Consider the following 20,237-nt stretch of genomic DNA (forward strand, 5'->3'; position numbering starts at 1 on the left):
GCGGGTTTCGAATATCTCCAGGGAAGGAGACTCCACTACCTCTCAGTCTGTACCTGCAAATATTTTCAAAGTGTCTGATCCAAAATCATTTAAGTCAACAAAATTAACTTTTGTGTTGGCTTTAGCGAGATTTAGATTAGGTGCAGAATACAGAGGATATGATGAGAAAATATTTCATTACCCCATGGTTACTGAAGCGGGTTTTGTCCCTGCTGCGTTTGGACGCCTGTCTCTGCCGCCGCAGCCCCCGATGGCCATCCAGCTACAGGTTACTTAGAGCTCCTCTCTGCATTAGCTTCTTAAAATCAGATTTAATATTTAAATGACTGGTAATACCAGAATTAAAAGAAACCTCTGCTGTGTTTCATCTGCCCTCCATTATTTTCCATTATTAGCTACTAGGGAGTTAAAAGTTTTGCTCACGGAAAAGAGCGCTTGGTAACTTCTTCGTACTAGAAATGTGTATTATGGTTAAGGAGAGTTTATGGCAGCAGTATTGGGAGTTAATCATTGCCTGTTGCTATTCACTGGGGAAGGCAGGTTCCCTTGGAAATAACCTGTGCGGTGCTTGGGTTGTTACGGAGCGCTTTGCTGGAGAGCACAAGATTTACTCTGCGTGTCAGGAATTTAGAAAGAAAATTTGAAGGAAAAATATGCATATGCATCGCCCAGCTGAAGAAAGCGAGGACCCCTACGAGCATAACGTGCATCAGCAGCGCAGAAATACTTTGGCAGCGTACGAGCGCTGACTCGAGGCCGGCCGCGTTCTGGTGGGCCGCGCTGCTGGAATCAGCACAAGGCCTTGGCTGCTTTTCTTTCCTTTTAATTCAAAATCAGCTAGACGATGAGGCTCTAAAGCAATCAAAATTGAAGTAACCATCTAGCGGAATTAACATAGTCCTGTTTAAGTGAGATTTTTGTTTCTATTTCGTATTTATCTTAGGCCTTAAATAAAAAAATAGTTTGAAAATATCCAGGGTGGAGTCAGAGAAAGGGGGAGCGCTGGGAGCGGCGGGCCTCGCGGACAGGAGGTGCAGGAGGGGCCTGGCGCCCGCGACGGACACCTTTTCCTTTTGTTGCTCTCTTTGCTCCTGGGGCTGGTGAAGTGGTTGTCAGAGCGCTCGTACTCAGCGAGTAATGATTTAAACAAACAAAACTAAGAGCCGTCGTGGTGGGGTGCCTCCGGGGCTGCCGCCGCCCGTGACACTGCTGGTGGAGCTGGCTGCTGCCGCGCGTGCCGCCGGGAGCCGGCCCCGGGTGCCCCCCGCTCAGGTCCCCCCGCCGCCGGGACAGCGCCTCCGCTCTCGTGGAACGAGGGGCGGGAGCTGCTCGGCCGAGGGGCGCGGAGCATCCAGCTGGTGACGCTAAATACAGCGCGTGACATGGGAAGGGTATTGAGCAGGGAGCCTGCGTTAGGCAGACTTGAGGGGGTCGAGTTGCCTTTCCTGGGAGAAGCTCCTTCCTCAAAGGTATGGATGGTACTTTTAAAACCCTTTGAAAGGCTCTCTGATTTATTTAGCAGACAGGAAAGACAGCTAAGGAGAGTCTGTTCCATCTCAGAAGTTCACACAGGGAGCGTAAAAGTGCAGCTGTTATATTTGCTTTTTGGCATGATAGCTGGCAGCCAGGGATTTGCCTTCCCGTAACTTTGGTTCACGTGTTTTATGTGCAGCGTTCATAGCACAGTGATGTACAGGGTTCAGAGAAACTTTGGGAAATAAAAACGATGACTCGTAATTGGTGTTAATGTAAAGCCCAGCTTTGCTTTACTCTGCCACTGTACTTACAGAGCTGAAAATGTCACGGGCATCTTGAAGATGCATATAAGACCTATTTTCCCCGGTTTCATGGGTGTTTATATGCAGCTGTTTTGATTTTTAACAGCAGACATTTAATTTTATATAGTGAACATCTGCATCTTCCAGTTAGAGTGCCACACTGACCCCAGCAGTGCCAGCTTTCAGCGCTGGCCTTGTGAAGAGCACACAGGGCTATTGCCAAGTGCCTTTGTTGGAAGGGCCTGTGGGAAATTAGGAGGTCACCTGTTTTTTGTGAATGCCAAGGCCCTTGGTGCCACCCGGATAGGGGTGACACCTGCCTCGGAGCAGCTTTGCTGGGGCACTGCTTGCTTCTGCAAGCATGGCAGCGGCGCGGCGCGGTGGCAGTGCTCCCCGTGTGCTGCGCACATTCCTGAGCCCTCTCTTCTTCTCACTTGCAGCTTGCGTGGCCCCACGGCTGCCTCGCTGGGCCGTCTTATCCCAGTCTTATTAGAACAAGCAGAGGCTTTCTCTGCCCAGGCAATGGCCAACGTTCAAGAACGCAGTCACAGGGAAGCCTAGTGCAACTGCTTTTTATTTGGTTAGAAAATAAATGCTCTGTTGCACAGAGCGTTTTAACTTCTAGTCTCCGTATGTCATCATCCCCGCTCCTAGCCTTTCTCCCTTCTCCTGCGCTGTGGGAAGACCACAGGGCCCACCGTACCGCGTGCCTGGCAGAGTTGTCTCGCTCCCACTCCCAGTCTAGTCTCTGAACACGGACCAGAGATGCAGCTCAGACTCATCTGGACCATCCAGGAGCGCTCCTCAGGCAGGGACAGCAGGAGACACGTATCTCCTATTCCTCTCCCACCCTCTTGAACTGAGATGCACGTGGGAAAGAAATGTCTGTTTAGCTGCTCAGTTTATTCTTCCTGGAGATGATGGGCTCAGGCCCTATATGTTTCAACTGTATATTTCATCAAATGTTTGTTTCAGTTATATATACTGTAATATATATACATACATATAGAGCATGTTTTCACGTTGTACAGTATGCATTATTATTATCAGTCAATTATTACATTAATATTTTGATCAATTCTCCTAACTCTTTAATTTAAAATCATTTTTATAAATATTTTATACGGTTTTGAATCCCTTGGAAATAACCAAGTGCAACACAACTCCAGTGAAAATTTATGGAATTACTGCATGGCAGAAAGAAAGGGGATTGGATTCAAGAGACTTAAGAAGATATGGACCTGGGGTGTATTTCTGTATAAAAAGCAGGAACTCCTGAGGGCACCTGGTTTCTCTGAATAGATTTCAAGAGGAAAAGGAGGAGACGTGTTTTTTTCCAGCAGAGGAGTCTGTGCGGATGAAAGCTCTGCCATTGCTGATGAAAATACAAGAGTAGAGAAAAATGGGCTTGATAACTAGGGGAGGAAGAGCAACTCTGAAGAACAGAGTTTGGGATTATTTCTATAATGTGCTAAAATAAAAATATCTTTCTCTTTTGAATTGTTTCTTTGTATTTCTCTGAAGTTGTTGCTACCAACACCATCTCCTTATTGCCCAGTTTCATTTGTTGAATAAAATGATTTAACAGCTATATGCTAGGCAGCTTTACCCCATTTCTTTTAGAAATCCTATAGTTTGATGTTAATGTTGATTTTTCTTGTGCAGGTTGTTTTCTGTTACATCTTTATCTTTAGCTCTGGGAGAACGAACGCATAAATAAAAATCCACTGTGGCTCTGCTGCTCTGCTGCCATTTAAATCCCTATTTATCTCACTCCAGGATGCCAGAGAGGAAATTTAATGTTGAGTATTGGTTCAATAAATGTCAGGAAGGGCAGGCAGTTTATATCCTCCTTTGGAATAAACATTTAGTTCGCCTGACAAAGATGGCATCAAAATAATGGGAGGAAAAAGCTGGTCGAGTAACCACTGCTTCTTTCAGAAGCTGAAAGTGGAAATAGAGATCATGCACACAAAGTTGAACCTCCAGAAGCGGTTGATACGCTGTCAGGGATTCAAATACTTTTTTGATAGAAGCAAGTTTCTCTTGTTTCGGATGTTGAACTCTGAGTCTTGGTCTTGCAGAATGCCGATGTTATTTTTCTCTCATCCGTAAGCGTTGCATGGGTTTAGGTATTTTGTGAAAGCATTATCTTTATGAGTATTATTTTTGGTGTGTTTTGTTTGCATTATAATAAAAGGCAAATACATCTGTTACCAAACAGGTTAATGAACAGCTGGAGACTTTGTGAGCTAAACTCCCTGAGGTTGTAAATGGGGGGTTGGATTAGGAAAAGGCAGAACTCCAGAGTGCCATACTCATGCAAGGTACTAAAGGCTTGCATGGACTGTTACCATGATAGGTCAGGTAAAAAGCTTACTATGCTGTTATTTGTTTTATGTATAGTTAATTTACGTCCTGTTCATTTTACAGTGAGGGAATTGAGGATGTTTTTCTAAAAGAAAATCTTTATCAGTTAGAGGTCCTGAAATTGAATCTCTTGAGTATCAGATAATTGCTGTACCTACCAATAGCTGTCCTTCTCTTCCGGGTTCATCAGGAGACTATAGATCTTTCCAAGTAAGCCTCACTAACGCCATGAAGCGGTAGCATGAGCAGACTTAAAAACATCTGACTGAAACTAGGGTAATATTTGAATTAAGTCTGTACCCTTATAGGTCTCCCTTGGAGTGTTGGGCAGAGTTTTGACGAGATGAAATATTCTAGGGTTGTTTATTTGGTATAAAATACATAACAATTAGGAACTGTATACGGTATTAATTGTGTGCCGTATACTGAAAAAGATCAGATCAATAATATAATATTTAATAATGTAAGGGTAATATATGTTTCTGTAGTTTTGGACAATCAACTATTAAGTACATATCATATAGTGATACCTTTTTATGTTCTTTGGCAGAGACTCCCTTATCAATGGCCTTTTTGAACATACAATTTGTTGTAAGTTCATACAAAAAAACATACAAAAACATACAAAATGTTGTAATTTTTAATTACAACAACGTAATTAAAAATTCTTCTCATTCTTCAAATCTGATGTTCCTCGTGTTCTCATATCCTCATGACTCGGATGTATTTTGAAGTCTTTCCATTTCTTTTTGAGCTTTTTTATTACCTTTTTGCTTTTGCTTTGAGCTCATGCTTAAAAACAGAAGGAAAATAACCTCAAAACGAAGCCTGCAATTTGAATAAAGCATAGAATTAGAAACACACTTCAGATACAGACTTTCATCCCCGAGTGTGGCCAGTCCTTTATGCTAAAGCTTTTCTGTTTTACATCATGTATCAACTACTTGTTAAGCTGAAAACAAGCTAGCCAGGTAAGAATTTCAGTCCTTTTGTCCTTGTTAATAAGAGCAAGTGTAAGCAGATGGCTAACATGACTAAGCCTATTGGCAAAGCATAACATTCAACCTGGAATAAGAAGAGCAGAGACAATTTGGAAAAGCTGGCTCTTTTCACACTTGAGGCTGATGAAATCCCTGACTGTCCGAGTTTATTTCATAGACCTCAGAGGATACTGGAGCACGGGAGAGCTGGGGGTACGTGGGACTGGCTGAGGTGTGTATGGTGTGACCCTGCATGGGCATAAAACCAGCAGCTGCCACGGCACCTGCGGTCTGAGGCTGAGCGCCTGGCAGACTTACACAGGCAACAACTGCTTTGTGGGTCCCGATTCAGCTGGGGCAGGAAAAGCACATCAAAACGTTTATGAGCAGATGCAGAGTTTCAAAGCAATGGGGGAAGCGGGAAGACTGCAGACGGGCTACTGAGGATCGTAGGCGGCTGCGTTGCAGGAGTTAGGCTGGCAGGGGGTCCAGGGTTGTGCCTTCAGACTTAGGTAACTACTTTCTGTCTCTCTTGTACCTTATATTCCTACAGTGTCTCTTAGATCTGGCGCCAAGCTTTCAGCCACCAGTGACCTCATCCTAGATGTGATGATCCTGATAAATAAGTATCATGCTAGTGTGTTGTTCAGGCTGTTGTAAACACACAGGCCAAGCGTCATTGTTTCTTCTCCCCTTCCTTTTTCCCAGTTAGAGAGCTTGTTACATCTTTTTAATAGTTTAATCATTGGAAATGGTCGCCGTGAATCCTGACAACATGCAGATCAGGGCTGTCATCTGTTGCTCAGCACTGCGAACGCGGCAGGCGCGGTGCTGCATGGTAAGTTGCTGCTAGCTATGCGTTATTTCCCCTGCACATGGGAGTATTTGCCAAAGGAGCCCGATTCAGAGATTCAGCACAAGACATCCTCTCCTCACCCTCACAGTGGGTTCATTTCAAGTGGCAGCAGCTGGAAAGCAAGTTTGCTTAAAGTGTCCTACTTTATGTTTTGTAAGTGTCCCACTTATATGTTTCTTAAGAAACACATAAGAGTGAAATTGCTGTCTGTTCTTCGCTCTTGTGGCTAGTTCAGTGGAAAGTGCGAACTCTGGTCAACCAGATAGGTGTCCCTTGGAGCGCGCTGTTGTTTTGCCCCCTCCTTCCCAGCCCTGCATACAGGTATCCTTGCAAAGGGATGTGGACAACTTCACTGAAAGCTTAACATCTACTACTCTGGGTCAGTGCAGGAGTCCACCTAGACCTCTCTAAACATGGCCAGTAGCAGAGGCTGCACAGCAGAGACCATGGGCATGGAGACATGCTCTCTCAGCATCTGGTGTTTGGCAGTTTAAATACTCTGAAAGCCGGAGCTGCATAAGAGATGGAGTTAACCTTCACGACTGTGTCTAGTCCTTTATTTAAGCCAGGTCGTCTTTTGATTTCTACACGTTCTTTGGAGGTGATTACATATTTCAATGTGCTTTGTGTGGAAAAGTGTTTCTTTTTTTTTATTTATTTATTTTTAACTGCAATCTGGTAATTTCATTTGGCTCTGCCTAGGTCTTGAATTGTAAAAAATAGTGAATAATCATTTCCTGTTCACCTTGTCTAGGCTATTTAAAATCTTAGAGATGCTGTTCTCTCTCTCCTCAGTCGTACCTTTTTCCAGCTGAAAAGCTGCAGTCTGTTTGATCTCTCCTCATGTGGAGGAGACACGTGACTGACATGGCCAACTTGTTTAAACTTTCTTCACCGAAAAGCCATTGTAGGGGAACCATTTTAGGTCATTATGGAACTAAGATGGAGACATGTTTTATTTTAAATGGCTTCAGGTATTCTCATGTACTACCGAAAAGGTTGCAAAAACTGGATAAAATCCTGAAATGCCCCCCTCTCCCCCATCAAACCCCAAGAAAGCCTTACATATGGTGATTCGCTGTGAGGATGTTTGTTCCACCAGGTCTGTTCCTTCCAGGACAGTCGGCTACCACACACAGACGTTTAGCTGAAGCTGCTGGGGCAGAATAAAACAGCTAGATTTCGTGATAAATAGAATTGTTTATGGCTGAGGAAAAGTTAATGTCTTCTATGGTCTAGCGTAATCTGGCATCAGTTTTCTTCACATCACGTAACGGTTCAGGTTGCGAGGGACGTGTCAAGGTCAGCTGGTCCAGCCCCCTGCTCAGAGCGGGCTGACTTTGACATTAGCTCTGAACTTTGCGCTTAGGTCAGCTTCCGCGGGGCCTTGGCATTCTGGCTCTCCGACTGCCCTGCGTTGCAGGCAGTATTTGCTTTTTGGTTCTGATTTTTATGTTTTAGAAAAGACGACTTTCTGTTTACTTGCTTGAATAATTATATTTTTTATGATCTATATTTTCTCTTAAGTGCCTTTTATATTAGTGCCCAAAGGGCTCCTTTAGATTTAATTCTTGTTTTTTTTAATATGCATTTTTTATTTTAATACTTAGACTCCTCACAACCTCTGGTTCAAATCTTGAGAGCAGCAGCACAGTCATATGTCTGAGCTTATATGGGCCTTTAGGATTTATTGTATGAGTCTTCTCAGCAAAGACCTTTTAGACCATTTTATTTCTGCTCTGCCTTAACTGTCTCTACATCGGGGAGAATTTTCGTCTGACTTTTAAAAGCTACTAACACCCTGCTCCCGTTTCCTGCACTGGCTTCTTCTGGTATTAAAATGAGGAAAGGGAACCCGGCTTTACCATTTGGTCTGAGCTAAAAAGCTAAAAGCGTTTTCCACTCCCTGCCTTTGGGGGACGTAAACCTCCCCTATGGATTTGGCTCCGTTGGCCTGGCGTGATGAGCCGCCCCTCTCGGCTACGGTGCCCTCTCGCCACGTCTGACTCAGCGTCTGCCATGCTCTGCTAGAGCTGATCATCACTGCAGAAATTAGGTCCTTGTACCTGCAGCAAGAGTTTAGTTGAAAGCTTCTAGAGCGATAGGATCGTTGTGCATGACAACAGGCGTTTTTTATTTGGTGTGTCCTTTCTTATGACCTCCTTGTCCATTTACTTCTCTTGCGCGTGCATGAGACTAGTGAGACATCATGTCCAATGGCTTCCTGTCTGGGCTGAGCACTGTGACAGAGGGAATTTAGCTTTTTAATTAGCATCTTTTGGTTTTTAGAGACTGGATTTTCAGGGCATAAAGGCCCTCATGGACACAGGTCCTTAGCCCCACATTTGCTACAGTAGGCACAGTGTGTAAAGTGCGGATTTTTGCTGGTGAAAGATGAGGGATTTGTTCTGTAAGGAGTAAGTTGCTCTTTGCTCCTGGTTTTCGCTTCAGTATGGTCCTGTTACCATAGAGAATAGGGCCAGCTATAATATAATTTGAATCGCTCATTGGAAAAACACTAAACTGAACATTGCTTCTGATTAATAATTTTTATGATCTGGTTTCACAAAACTTCTAAGTGTTGTGTAAAATAGGCTTTCTATGCAGAATGGCTATTATTCATGTTCCTTTGGAAACTGAAATTCTACCGATACTAGATGCCCGTGGTTTAATAATGGCTTATAAAGATGCCAGAACCCTAGCATCAAAAGGACCAGCTGTATTTGAAACGCTTACCCTAAATGCTACTTACGAGCTTATATAACCTACTTATATATTTTTTTTCCTGTTTTGATAAATTGGCTTTGCCATCAGTTAGATGATGCGAAAATTTAGACAAGATAGTTTCTTGAATTCATTAACTTAAAAAAATAATTGCTTATGAAGGAATTAAAGTTGGTTGAGGGGACCAGAATGCACCTGCAAAACAACAGATGCACAATGACAGTGCATCAGAGACATTTTTATAGTGTTTTTTAATATGTAAAATAGTGAATATCTCTAAAATATGTCCAAACTGATGAGACAGAATCCATAGCTATTTTTCCCAGAACACTGATACCAGAAGGATTGTTTCCCCCTCAGCATAAAACAAATGTACAGTAAATGCACGATAGTGGACTTAAAGTGGTTTACAAGTTTAGAAGTTGGATTCAGCATCCTAAAGTTGGGCTGTTAATCTAGACCTCGTTGATTTTTTTTTTCTTGGAGGAAAACCAGCATTTCCCTTTTGGGTAAAATACAGCAATGAAAGTCTATCTTTCTGGTGTTGTCGCACTTACAGCCTTCCACCTAAGCTTAGATAATTACTTGAAAAAAGGTGTTTTGCTTTGTAAAGCTGGTTCATTATTCTGCCTTTACTGGGTCACATCTTACCTTTTATGAATTGGCTTTTTCACCCCCAATTTGTGCCACGAATCATAGTGTGCTGCGATACTTCTGCTGGTGCAGTCATGGAGTCAGGTGTTCAGTATTTCAGTCTGTGCGATACAAAATAGAGGAGCAAAGTCTGTAGACTTTGATTATGCAGTATTTACACTGACCATTTAGGTAAACACACTATCAGGTGCTTGAAGGTATTCTGTTTAATCACTTTGAGGTAAGATATAGCCTGCGACCATTACAGTGATAAAGCATAAGTAGGCTTCACTTTGTTTAATGTGACTTCGTTCCTCAGCCAGTCCTGTTTCTGTAAAAGCAGAATTTACTTTTAGCTAATACAGATGGAGCCAAAAATCTTAACTAATGTGTCAATTTAAATGTAGTATGTGCTTTGGATAGCTGAAACTTTTTGAAAAATCCAAGGTGAGTAGAAATGTTTCACGCTGTTTTTGTTTAAATTTAAATTGAAACAGTTTATTTTAAAGCAAATCGATATCTCTGTGTACTTTGCAATCCAGCACAACATTAGAGAAAACGAGAAGGAACAAAAACATGCCTAACGTAATTCATTTTCTTTGTCAGATGCAAGAGAGAGATACGAAGTAAGCTAACAGTAGTTCATAGAATGGCATTTATTTCTTTACAGTGTGACTTTTAAATGTCACTATCTCTTTAAATTCCGTTCAAAGCAAAGAATCAAATTTACTTTTCCATTATTATTTTTGCATTGGAATATGAGAACTTAACGGCTTGTTTATTTTCTTGGTCCCCTTTGTTCCTTAGTTTCTGAATTGTATTAGAGCTATTCATATTGTGAAACACTGCAGGCAGACGCAGTTGTCGTCGTATACCCCATACAGTGCGTTCTTGCTGTAGTTAGCAGGAAAATTTCCATGGAACGGGATTTTATTTCAGAAGTCTTCACCCAGTTGTGCTACTGAACCCCATTACGATGAGAACGTAAATGAGCGCTGTCACGGGAATAAGTAGCAGGAGGAGAGGAACTCCTCTGAGCCAGGGGTTCCCTGTCAGGCGAGCAACATGGAAATGCTGGGACCTGAACCCAAGCACGTGGCAGACAGATCTGTAAATTGTCTGCACCGGTGAAGTATGGCGCTCTTGCATCTATAACGGGACAAAACCTTTTCCAGTTTCCTTCAAGGGTTGTCGTAAGTTGGAGGGGTTTTTTTGTTCCGTTTTATTAACGCACCTCTTGAGGAAACAAAATGTTTAGAAAGCAATCATTGCAATATTAGTGAAAGAAGAGCACGTTAATCCTTATCTTGGCTGTTGGGTGTGTCATTTCCATAGGAAATGATTCTATTAAAATTGATAGGAGCTCCAGAAGGCCTGCGCAGAGCCTGTTTCTCTCTGCCCTTACTTTTGGGATTGCAAGTCATGGTTCTGTTGTGACTCTGTAGGATGAAAAATAGAAAAAGGAAATTGGTTAATCGGTGTGTGAAAAGTATGAACTTTCCATGTCCTTTCACGATGTGCATCTTTGTCCTTTTGCGGTGCCCGTGAAGAGTGCTAATTCTGTCTAGCACGTTTATGCTCCCATGCCGGGCTACCGCCGCGCGAATGCTCCTACGGCAGCGCCGCGCGAACAGCCTGGGCTGGTCGATAAGCTGCCCTGATGCTTAACTTGCAGCCACGTTTCCAGGTGGCGGCTGCGAGGCCCGCGAGTAAGCTCCTTTCCTATGCAGTTGCAGAATGCTGCTGCTCCGTGTGTTTTGGAAAACTCAGAGTTGTCAGGAATTGAGAGAAGACTGATATTTATATAACGTTAGCACCTGATTAGTCTTTGGGTATGCTGCAGAGAGTTTTAAAAGTTACCCAAATAGTGACAAAGGGATGTGCTGCTGACTTGCTACGGGAGACAGGAACTTGCAGCTTGCTGTATCAGGAAGCCCTGGAAAGCTGCAGTGAGGCTGTTTCACTGAGCCGGTGCGTTGCTGTCTAGTATTATTTCTATTTGTTAGGTTTAATATTTTGCCTTTCTCGGTTTTCCCTTCTCAGATACTACTCTTACGGGTCTAAAAGTATGTGGAAGTATATTACAGTTTTCCAGAAAACTGTAATATGGGAGATAGAAACCAATGCGGAGGTGAGAAGTTTGATTCTTTGATTTGCTGGCTGTCTTATAATTAAGGTTGACTGCCACAATTAATCACGAATTTACAATCGGGATCATCTGTTGCTATGGTGATGTGATGGCTCTAACCTTGTAGCACCCCCTGCGTTGCTGGCTGAGAGCTGTCAGCTAGCTGCCTTGCTGAGAACTGACTTCATCCTGCTCTGAGCGATTGAGGAGGAGCCTGTGGGTGATATTTTGCCAAAATCACGGTTACTTAACAGCATGAAGAAATATTTTTTATACCTTTAAAATAGAAGAGCCTGTGCAGAGTGGAAGAGGCTCAGTAAGAAATAGCGTGTCGCTTGTTACTGCCGGACGTCTGTATTCTCTATTTAAAGTATCTGTCCGTTAGAGTCACTCCGTGTGCACCTTTGCCCCCTAGGGGCTGAGTTCCTCGCAACTTTGTCTGTCCTCAGCTTCCCTGCCTGGCGGAGATTCCTGTTGTGTGAGTGAGGAAGGAGGGTGCAGAGGCAGTAAACGACTCGGGCTAAATGAATCACGCGCAACACATCTGTAGTTCATGGGCCTTGGTTGCCTTTCCAGTCCGTGGCGAGCGTTTCTTCGCAGCGCACAGAGGCTTGTGGTCACTGTAAACAGGGTTTGCACAGGGGCTGCCGTATGCTGTGGAGTTCCTCTTGCACTGAAGTGCTCAGCGTTTTCAGAACTGAGTGCATTTATAAAATCGTTCATACATACAGAGACTCTTATCGCACTACTTAGGCACCGTCTGAGAAGTGGTAGAGAGAAAAATTGCTATTTCTATTTTTAGCATACTTGCAGTGAGCTTCTGCTAAAAAGGTCATCTGTGTATTGCTGTGGTGCCTCATGCCGGGGAACAGGGTCTCTAGGCACTACCATGAAAACAAATAGTATTTCCTAATTATAACAGAAACCAAGGATTCTTGGAGATGGTGTATGAGTCATAAGTCTTCAAAGTAAAGTAAATGTTATTTAACATTTACTCTGCAAAACCACTTAGAAGCCTTGATACGACTGGGTTCTCCAGGAGGCTGGATACTCTGCTGCAGGCTTTGAGTGAGTGACTGTCCTGTTTCATTGTAATAAACTCGATGACAAAAACAAAAACCAAAGCAGTCGACACTCTTCCACGCCATCTAGGTGCATTATATTTATCAGGGACGTATTTCCAGCTTATTTGTAGCTATTTTCTTTCCTGACTGCCTTTTAATTGTAGCAGGGCATTTTGCAGTGCTAGATGTGACAAAGTGTATACGTGGTTTCTGGTAGAGCTGACATGTGGGTCCGTGTTTCAAATGCTGTGCATCAGCCAGGCAGCTTTTTAATAATCTCCCTTCTCATCTGTAGCTCATCTGTAGCTGCAATATTTGCTGATAGTCTTGAAGAGTTATTCCCATCCTAGCAGGAAGCTAGTTTCTTCTTCAATTTACTGTTACAAGTGCTAGATCCCTGTAGTGCCATTTTTTCCGCCGTATTTTTTAATTTATTGCTGGGCTTAGGCTTGTTCTTTGTGTTTGCAACAGGATGGTTGCTCCAGTCGGGGCTCCTGCTTCGCTGTCCTGGAGTTACTCTGAGTCGTTTCATGCCACGAGAGTCGCAGAGCTGGGGCGGGGGGGCTGGCACGATCAGTTAGTGACTTAGCGAGGAAGCTAGACAGCGTGGCTCTCCATTCTTCCCTGCCACAAATAGGGCCTTAAAACTCTGCATGGTTGTTCTGCAGCTTGGAGCAAGTGTGCGTGCGCGCGCGCGCGCGTGTCTCGGAGGGATTTCACTGATCTGCCTTCGTGCATCTGCGTTTGCTCGTGCCCCCTGAGGCACGTGGTTCATCCCGTACTGGGTGCCTAGGCAAAACGGCGTACTTGGCACTTACACAGAGGTCTTTGACAAAACATGGCAAGACTTTGAATCTCAAAGATTTGAAGCATTAAAAAAAATTCCACGAACAACCTGGTGGGAATTAGCAGCACTGTGCATTGGAGCAGAATACTCTGGTATGTACTTTCTCATCAAGCTGCGTCATTAAATTTAAGCTGAACCCCATTGTCGGATCTTTTTTTTGGAAGAACGTGATGGAAAAAATTGGAACCTGTTGTTCTAACACTTGCTAAATAAAGCCTCTTATTTGAAACTAGTTGTTACCTTTTTAGAAAAGCAATACCTTTAAAGCTCAAGAAATGAAAAAAAGTTGAAATAAAATTTTCATGTGAGATAGGCAAGTAGCTTAATCTAGGTTATGCATAGTATCAAGGGAGGTAATTAAGGTGATTAGGGTGTAGGAATACAGTGTAGACCCAAAAAAGCTTTGCATTCAACGTCTAGAAATTTCTCCTTACTTTTTGCATCTGCTCCTAGCCCTCTCATAAGTATGTTGTTATTCATTTCTTAGGTGGTGTGCATCTGAAAAATAGCTGGTTCCTTGTGCTTTAAAACTGATGTCTGCGGCATGTATTTTGTAAACAGATCGGATATATATAAAATGTATGCAAATCCACTATTATTTTATAGTAAAAAATGATGATGTTTTTTCTGGTCTGCTATTTAAGCAGAGCTAAAAGAAAACCATAGATTCAGGTCTGTGCATCTTGATGCATGTGTGATGTGCAGTAGCAAGGTCCTCCTAACGTAGCCTCCTAAAAACCTACTCAATGAATAATGCTAAATCCCCTCCTTAATTTTATATTTGCTGCAGTAAAGTAGTAAAGCATTAAGACGTACTGTTCAACTATGTGAAGAATAATTTTAGATATATATGACTTTTTGAACTTTTGGTGGAAAACATGGGTGATAAAATTTTGCTACCAGTTATATATCAGTGGGAAACTTGGCTTGCAAGAATTTGATAAGGTCTTAACCGCCCGTAGAAAGTCTCCTGTAGTAAAAACAGTGATTTTTAAACTTCTAGCATAATAAAACTTAAACTTGAAGTTGCAGAACGCGTCTCTCCTTTGTGCTGGTGTCCTGCATGACCTATTTAGGATACGTTTTCCTATGTTAAGCTGCCTGATGTTTATGACGGTAAGAGAGCTTCCTAAACCCCAGTAGAGTGGGAAGAATTTTTGCCTTGGTCTTTTAGTATACCCACCCTTACGTTTGCTCTGCTACTTTCTTTCTCTTACTTTTGACGGCTAGTGTCTTGGCTACCATATCTTTGCGCAAAGAAAGCTGAAGTACACTCAGAACCTCTTAAATGCTTCTAGTCATTGTTTCTGAGTGATTCAGACACTCGTCGTGTAGGTAGACAGGAAACGTAGCTCTCCCTGCTCGGAGATGAGGAGAGCCTGGGCAGGAAAGCAAAGCTTCCAGCGTTGCTGCCGTGTTGGGGCTTCATCTGTTACAGGAACGATGCGAGGCACCCACCACCTGCAGGAGAAGTTGATATCAAGGTAAGTAGTATCTGTAACGTACATTGAAAAGTAATGGCTTCGGCGTTAGTCATTGGGTTTTGTGCGTCTCTCCAGGAGTCTCGCGTTTCAGGTACAGTGAAACTGCTGAACAGTAGATTCAAAGCTGTAGAAGTTAATTGTTATCACAAAATCTTTCCCTCTGTCACTGACAAAACAGTGCTTTTTCTTTATTGCTAGACAAAATGTGGTGTTTTTGTTTTGCATGGGCTACATTTATTTAAAAGGTTTGGCTTCTTGATTCTTTTCTCACGTACTTGAGTGTTGAGTTATGGTAGTTCTTGGAAATGCTTCACAGCACTTTAAAGCCAATTTTGAAGAAACAAATGAGGAGATCTGGTCTCTTTTGTAGTGTCGATGTTTTTGAAGTCCTCAGGTTTTAAACCAGGTGGGGGGGGATTGAGCAGTGAAATCTGATCCCTGAACGTTATTAAAGGCTTTGTATGAGCACTAGTGCAATATAAGGCAAAACTGCAAAAAAGCAAGCACTTCCTTGCTATTACTTATTAACAGTTATTTTAGCGTTCTTAAATGAAACCCAGCGGGTGAGAACATCTTATGTGGAGTTTAAAAATTGTGCATTATATTATGCTTTCATTAAGGAATTGTATAGGAGGAAAGATCTAAAGCATTAATAAGGAGAAAGTTCTGGTAGTCTTTTCTCCAAAAGAAGCACTGACTTTTCTACAGAACCAACAGGAGTGGAAGCTATTTTTTCCTCTCTCCGGTGCCATTGAAGTTAGCCACGATACATTATTACAGTTTTCAGTCATAAGTACGGGTCAAAAAGCTGTATTTTTCTTGCCATTTGCTTTTTCTCCTGGAAGCTCTCACAGTCTAATGAGGTATCAGCAGTGGAAATTCAAACCTGGCAAGAGATGCTAAATAAACAAATGCGTGAACAACAAGGAGAAGATGAAAAAGAGGGCATTAAAAATTGCTAACTTTTGGCTTAACTCTTTTGATGCCTTTAACAAAAATGCTTTTCGTAAAGCGAAGAGAATGAGCAGTAATCTGGGCCGAGGTGTTTGACTGGAATACCGGGGCAAAAGCGCTAGGATACAAGGGTGAAATCGTGGCCCCACTGAAGGTTTTATGCAGGATTCGTTGTCCCTCTTAGCCCACCGTGGTCCGTCCAGGCCTTGCCATCTAGTTCCCGTGTCCCCAGCTCTCACAGACTGAGGTTGGAAAGGAATGGAAGAGTTTTTGGCACGTGCCGAAGCCCTGTGATAAGCTACTTCGGGGACCCTTGCAGTGATTTTAGTTTGTGCCTTAGTTGTAGCAAAGTCAAGGACAAAATACTCAGCAAAACTGTTCTGAAGCGCCAGCTGCAGCCGGCTCCAGTCTTCCCTGTGCATGCAACACAAGCGTTACTGGTCGTTTCCGAACAAAACACTGTTTCAGAGATAAGAAAATGTTTTGACATTTTCTAAAGGTAGGGTTTTGACTTCACTCTTATTTCAAAATAACATTTTGTTATAAGAAGAAAAGAGGCTATATTTTAAGACACAAACAACAAAATTTTGTTTGAATGGTGTTTTCTTCAGGTGACCCGAAATTAAGTTTCTCATATTTCTTGGATTTTACCAGAAAAAGTTTTTTTTTTTTTTAAAGAATCAATTCAATTGAAACAGGTTTTTCTGAATTCCTGATACTTGTCTGCCAAACCAAAAAAGCCATTATTCACTGAACTCTAACGCACAGTATTGAAACAGAGGAAACAGCAGTTCTGTGTAATTTGCTTTGCCCACGTACAAAGTGAGAGAACAGGCTTTAGCTGTGGAGCGCAAAACCCGTGTGTTCCGTGACAGAACAATCCGTTTGACTGTGGCGCACAAAGAGAACACTTACTGCTTCTTATCATAATTTATAACACAATCCCCCCTCCGTCTTCCTCAGCAAATTCTGCTGCTGAAAAGAAAGGTTTTCTTTCACTTGTATGAAGGAAGAATTCCTCCTTGAAATGTTACTAGGAGTAAATCATGTAACCTTTCTTTTCTTATTAAATTATTCTCCAAATATGAGAGAGTTGTGGGAAAACGCTGAGTTTTCATTTGAGAGATTTATTACTTATTAAAATTTCCTGTAGAACAGTTTCCTGCAGTAGAAGCATCAATATATTCAAATGGTATATTAACCTACATAATTTTTATTTTATTGTCATATCATACGGAGAAGTATTGTATTAAAATGTGTCACGAGTCATGGCCAAAGTTATTCTCTTTTTCTCAGGAAACAAAAAAAGAATAAAAGTTTCCTTTTAACGAGCAGCATATAGGTTGTAAAATCCTCAGCCATCTTTCTCGCTTGCAGAAGGAGATACTGGGGGTAGCTGTATTTGCGATGTGAGAGGAAGTACATTATCATATAGCAACTGTAATGCAGTTCTGCAAAATAGGATTTCTTTCGGAGCTTCCATGGCACTGCATCATCAGGTAGACCCGTTAATAAGTCAGTTAGGCCTATGATTCGCTCTTAGCTGTTGTGTACTGGTCAGGACAAAAAAAATTCTCATCCAAGTAAAACTTCTTAAGCGTTTGCAGGGATGGTCAAGGAGAGGGAGCCCGAGGAAAGGTTATAATGCAGAAGGGAGGCACCTGCTAAGCCGGAGGGACAGAAAAAGAAATAAAGTTTCACAGCACCCTGTGTACTACTTCCTATGTTGTCCTTTTTACCAGAATTTTAATACTGGAGCTATTTGTATAACTGCAGAATTTCTTGTTTCCTTGTTATGACTAACGTATTTTGTCTTTATTTACAACAACATTATTTATTTCTTTTCCCCTAGGCTGTTTTATTTTTATAGCAGTTTAATTTTATATTCTCAAGTGGATGTATTTTAAGTCAGCAAGTGTAGATCCTTTAAATTATACAATACAACTCTTTTAAATTTAAAAGTCAGAATTTAATAAATACTTTATGTTTTAAAATATTTATAGTTCATGTTTTGAAATTCTATATATTTTTGCATTTTCTGCTGTACTAATGTATAAACACATAAGGAATTTCAATCAAAATGCGGATCCTACTTCAGGAAAGCACTTAAGCATGTGTTTAGCTGAAAATGAATGGAGAGACGTTTCTGAAGCAGGGCTGAGAGATAACTAATTCAGTGCGAATTAATGGTGCGCTTAGGAGCTTGGCCGGACGAGGGCATGGCTGGCAGTGCTGGGGCGGCTGCGGCAGATGGGAAGGCCTCCTGGTGCGCCTAGCGTACAGCACGTGCCGGCCCGAGAAATGAGCTACCCTGAGCTTTCCGTCGTGTGACTCATGCCACGCTTGTGCCTTGGTGCTGTGATTCACACCCTTGAAAACAGTGTGCAATGGAAAACTGTCCACTTGGTGGAACTGGGTTTTTTGATTGTATCTTCTCTTCCACAGTAACCAGCTGTCTGTGTTAGAAGGTGAGTCGCAGAGTCTTCAGCAGTGCGTTAGGGAAATGCACAAATCGTCTATTTTGAGTGGTCTTCACGTGTCATTGCTAATGCAAGAGATCGCTTGGCCCCTGCACTACGAGCCCCTCTCAAAAGTCCCTGGCATTTGGCCGCTAACCCAAAGCGCTGAGCGTGGCTGCTGCTTCCCTCCCTGGCGCTGCTCCCTCCGTCCACCCGAGGCTGGGCGCGGAGCCAGGCTGGCCCTTCGGGGGGGGGAGAAGAGCGAAGAGCCAGAACAGAAAGAGCTGTGGAGAGCTGTGCTTGTGGCTTGCGCTGCCGTGGGGAAAGCCGGAAGGATGGAGGGGTCAGCTGTGCCCCGCGTGACTGGGGTGGCAGTGGCACGGCACCGTGGTCAGCCTGCTGCTTTCATCGCCAGCGCAGGCGATCCCAGCGCCCCGCATGCCACCACCCTCTAGGGGCTGGGCTGCTTGTGGCGCCCTGACCAGCCGGACTTCGTTCGAGCATCTCAGAGCTGCATCAACAAGGACTGGACAAGCAAGGAAAACCTGTAATAAGAAAGTGCCCTTCTTTGGGCGTATCCTCTAGGTTTCCTCTGCAATCAAATGAAAGACACCTTCAAAGGCTGATTCGTTAGCCCTCTCTCGACTAGGATGAATTACTCTGGAGCTGCCTGTTTGCATTGACTTGTCATTCATTCCAGTGAGTTGCTTGGATTAGGCACCTAATTTTACGTACCTGAAGTTAGCAGAGGTCGGTCTCTCAGAGGTGCACAAGAAATACTTTGGTGTTTCTAGTGCTGGAAAAAAAGAGTTGGAAATAAAACGTTATTCATTACCACTTTTAGTTTTATTACGCACATGAAAAGTCATTAAATGGTTCTGAGTGCAGTGGAGATCTCAATGAAGGACTGTGGCTTAACCATCTAATGACATGGGATATTCAGGTTGGCAGTAATGTTTATTTCAGGAAAATCACTTACACAAAACAAAGTATTGGAATCATAGCGTCTTAAAGTCGAAATAGGACTGCATGAAATGCAATTTAGCAAAAAGCTAATTGCACTTCAGGAACATATCCTTGGCTTTATAAGAGGTTTAATATTATGAGTCATTAGTGATATTTTCCTGACTAGTCTTTTGAAAAGTTCCCACTTGCTGTTCAACTGAAAGGACCTTCTTTTCTGCTAACTAAAGAGCTGGGCAGTTAAGACCAAAAGGCATTTACACTGTCATTCAAATTGAATGTCTCTTTTTTTTTTTTTTTTTTTTTTTAAAGCAAACACATATGGGTCACAAATTGGCACTTTGGAATCACTGTTTTCTAGTGGGTTTTGGGGGAGTGGAGTGAAAGGAAACAAAATGCTCTGTTAGGAGATAATAACTAATATTTCTCATACGCCCCGTGCTTGCAGTGTCTAGTCGGGGAAACATAGTCCATCTCTCCCCACTCTTTTGTAATCTAAAATACAAGCTTTGCCTGTTTGCCTAGCTGCAGAGCTCTGTCAGTGCTCTGAATTCCACCAAGACACTGCAAAAACGGGTTCAGAATGATGCCGCAAAACTCTACTCGTCCATCGAAAAACTGGTGAATTCGCTGCGTAGAGGGACAGCACAGCAGTTGGGAAGCGGTTTCACCAAGTGGTACGAAGCCTTTTAGACAGGAAAGGTGTTTAATTTTTCACCTGAGATGCTCCATCAACGAGAGCAGGGTTTTGAGCAGGCTTTGGTACTCCCAGTGCAGCACTGGAACTAGAAGGATATTCGGGATGTTTTGGGCGTCATCTTTTACTTCCTGGGCATTGACTTGACAGAGCGGGATAACTGGGAGAGAAGACGTTTAGGTTCATTTAAATGTGCATTGTGCCTGTTGAAATCGTTGAGGTTAGTGCAGCTGTATTTGTGAGCTGAAATGATCCTGGCATGGTGAGGCAAGCGGCAGAGCCACAGAGATGCAGTGCTGG

General features: G+C 42.7%; 1 protein-coding gene and 1 long non-coding RNA gene across 8 annotated transcripts in view; one reads left to right on the forward strand and one right to left on the reverse strand.

Annotated features, from left to right (window-relative positions):
- The window catches only part of GRID1 (glutamate ionotropic receptor delta type subunit 1), a 605,033-nt gene that overhangs the window by 428,804 nt on the left and 155,992 nt on the right, over window positions 1-20,237 (forward strand). The window lies entirely within an intron of this gene.
- On the reverse strand, window positions 4,502-9,474 carry LOC104151289 (uncharacterized). The gene is made up of 3 exons (XR_695748.2): window positions 9,360-9,474; window positions 7,050-7,137; window positions 4,502-4,976 (listed from the first exon to the last, which is right to left on the reverse strand). It is a non-coding gene; the product is annotated as an uncharacterized lncRNA (long non-coding RNA).

This window comes from Struthio camelus, chromosome 7 (assembly GCF_040807025.1).
Source record: "Struthio camelus isolate bStrCam1 chromosome 7, bStrCam1.hap1, whole genome shotgun sequence".
Classification (NCBI taxonomy): Eukaryota; Metazoa; Chordata; class Aves; order Struthioniformes; family Struthionidae; genus Struthio; species Struthio camelus.